The following is a 3036-nucleotide window of genomic DNA, read 5'->3' as shown; positions in this document are numbered from 1 at the left end:
TGTACATTGCCAAAGCACTTTTCACCCAACTTTGGACTGGCACAAAACAATGTCAGCATCAAGTTTTCTGTTCCTGTTGCCAGTCCTTTTCACACTTCTTCCTCTGTTCCAAAACCTTGCTGAATGGCATCTTGACTGTGAGGTGCCAGTCATTAAAAGAACATTGATTTTCTATATCAGCAATGCAGGGACAAATGATACCACCTGCATAATTATGTAATCATAAAAATGTCACAACTCATGTACTTTTATTAGACATTCCAGTACTAATGAGTGCAATTACATCCTGATGCAAATATGTAATATTAGCCTTTGTATAATTACATCATGATTGCTTATTATTTTGGCATCAGTGATTTGCCATGGCCACGCTAGTCTTCTCCTTTGCTTAATGGTTTCAATACATCGTCAGCCAGTGAAGGAAAGATCAATCAATGAAGGACCTGAAGTATGAGTGGGTAGAATCCAACTGCAAGATTTTCTTGGCTGATTTGTCCGCCCTTCCTTCCATGTCTACTTGGGCATCTCTCAAGCAATAATTACGGGACATATAAAATAAAGAAAAATATGGAAAAACACTGAAACAAAAATAGTCTGAGAGAAGGAAAACAGCTTCTGGCATGATTGTGTAGGCAATTAGATCCTGCAAAGAATGATAATTGAAACTCATCAGCAGCTTGGCCACCACATTTCTTTCTCCAGGGGAAGGAGAGTGATCAAAACCTATGGAGATTGGCAAATCTCAATATTCTCTATTATTTTACAGGCACTGCAATGAAGATAGGTGGAGTTACTATATCAAAGTTTTTTTTTTAAAAAAAGGTAAAGATAAATATTTTCATGAATAACATTTAGAACACTCTTAAATTTGAATTTTGTAAATACCCTTTTTATTCTTCCCAAACACAATAGTAGATATCTTTTTTTCTTTCCTCTATTTGATGGCTTGGAGAATTGGGATCTAAAAGAGACAGAGGACAAGTGACTACAGGAATAAGGGGTTGGTGTAGCTCACAGAGACTGGGGATGCAAGAGCATGGCTACTAAAAGTGGAGTTAGGGCCAGAGAAATAAATAGGCAGATGATATCAGTTTATTTGCAACTTTACATGGAAATAAGATTTTAATTCCTAGTTTTTCTGCAGAGAAATCCTAATGGGTAGAAGTGGGCAGATAATGATGAAGGAAGTCTGGCATCCACATCCCCTTCTTGCTCTGACAGAAGAAAACATAGGAAGGTTTCAGATGGAACATGATAACATCGACATGCTCCTCTCTCCACATAGGTAAAATAATAAAATTCTGCAAAATAAATAAGTAAGTAAATAAACCTGATGTTTTCTAGTTTATTCTCAGGTGTTTTGCAAAATAGAATTGTAACTAAATGAGCTCAGAGCTATATAAAATTTAAGTGTGTGCACACACATAGACAAACAAACCATGTCTGCTTAATTTTCTCAGCTTTCTATTCTCCGGGATTCTTTTTTCTTAATTTATTGCTACTCTGTTTTCACAACTAATATCCTTCTCATGCTCCAGATATTTCTATTTTCAATTCTGGTCCATGGTTCTAATCAAACCCTTCTTAACTTTAAACATTGAATTATGAATGTTAAATATATTTAGCAAAAAAATGCTTGATTTACATAATTTATTCTGATCACATAATTGAGCCCTAGTAGCATGGAATTCACCTGACCCATAGTTCTAAAATGTGTTCTCTGTTGCACTAAGACGTAGTGAAGTGTCCCTGCCATTCTCTCTTTCAAAAAACAACTGCAGAATTTAAGCTGCCAAATGTTAAACATTTGGTTTTGTGCAATTGATTACTAATTTCAGCAGGAGTGTTGGCAACCACAATAGAATGGAATAAAAAGAAGCAGACTGTCTAAAGAAAAACATGAAAATCAATTTTATGGAATTCTCAGAGCAGCTCTGTTTTGGCTTTCATTCTAGGTCTGATCTATACACAGGAAAAATGTGGCTATTTCTATCTACATTAATACTCTGTGTGTGTGTGTGTTTGTGTAAGTGTGTGTGTGTGTGTAAAAATAAGAACATTGCAATTTATAGTACAATGTTACATGAATAGCAACTTACCGTGAGTTATAAAATAATGTATAAGAGTGTCCAAAAAAAGGAGAGGTTGCCAGACATCTTTTTCTGTTCAATGCTCCATTCCCAAGGTATAATTGAGGCAGGGGTTACTTCATAAGCTACTGGTGGAGAGGGAGCAGCAAGTGCTGTGCAAAGCTGGTTTTCTGAACCTCCTTCTTTCCCTGACATACTTTTCCCATCTCTCTTCTGACTTTCTTTTTATTTTTCTTTCTACATATCCAAAACCAATGAAGAAAAGATACTGAGCTTTTTCCAGAGACTGGAGTTTTGAGTCATTAGTTTTTTTGACATTAAGCCAAAGACCACATGAAATCAAGATCCCCCACTTTTCTCACCCCATACATTTCTCCCCCATCTATCTCACTAGATCTCTTCAGGCTTTGACCTGCTCCCAACCCAGCCATTCAGCCACCAAAGGTAAAGCAGCAGAAGTTACCGGCATGTGCAGGACTAATACAGTTTGCAGGCCAAGGCCTACTTCCCATCCAGCCACCCAAGGAAGCCTAAAGCTACCCAGGTTTGTAATTGTGACACAATGCAATGTGATGTGATGCGAGGCTCATCTGTCTTACAGAGGTTGCTTCATGACAACCTGTAAGGGGTTCCCTTTTTAAGGAGGCTCCAGAATAACAAGTGGTGCCACAAGGAAGCCTCTGTAGGAAAATTAGGCTTTACTAGGTATCAGCTGGGCACCTCCCTGAAAAACAAAAACAAAACAAAAAAAACCCAGAAAGGTAAGTTGGGTGCTGCTACATCCTGGAGCTGGCTAAGGAACCTGCGAGTCCCTGGCTGGTTTCTTCTGCCTTGGGAGGCTGAGTGTCTGGGGTGGGGGTGGGGGGTAGTAGGCTAAGGCCTTAGATATCTGTGGGAAGGGGAAAAAAACAAGCATTAAGGCTTCTGGGGACCTGGAGGGGCAGGA

The 3036-nt window shown here is 38.6% G+C and overlaps 1 long non-coding RNA gene across 1 annotated transcript; it reads right to left on the bottom strand.

Annotated features, from left to right (window-relative positions):
• Positions 1-995: 995 nt before the first annotated feature.
• Positions 996-2717, bottom strand: LOC120314285. Its single transcript, XR_005558390.1, has 3 exons — positions 2554-2717; positions 2100-2327; positions 996-1301 (listed from the first exon to the last, which is right to left on the bottom strand). It is a non-coding gene; the product is annotated as an uncharacterized LOC120314285 (long non-coding RNA).
• Between the last annotated feature and the right edge of the window lie 319 nt (positions 2718-3036).

The sequence above is a fragment of the Crotalus tigris genome, unplaced genomic scaffold (genome assembly GCF_016545835.1).
Source record: "Crotalus tigris isolate CLP2741 ecotype Arizona unplaced genomic scaffold, ASM1654583v1 scf7180000018878.35307, whole genome shotgun sequence".
NCBI lineage: Eukaryota > Metazoa > Chordata > Lepidosauria > Squamata > Viperidae > Crotalus > Crotalus tigris.
The sequence above is the reverse complement of the archived record's forward strand: the minus strand, read 5'-3'. Positions and strand labels throughout refer to the sequence as shown.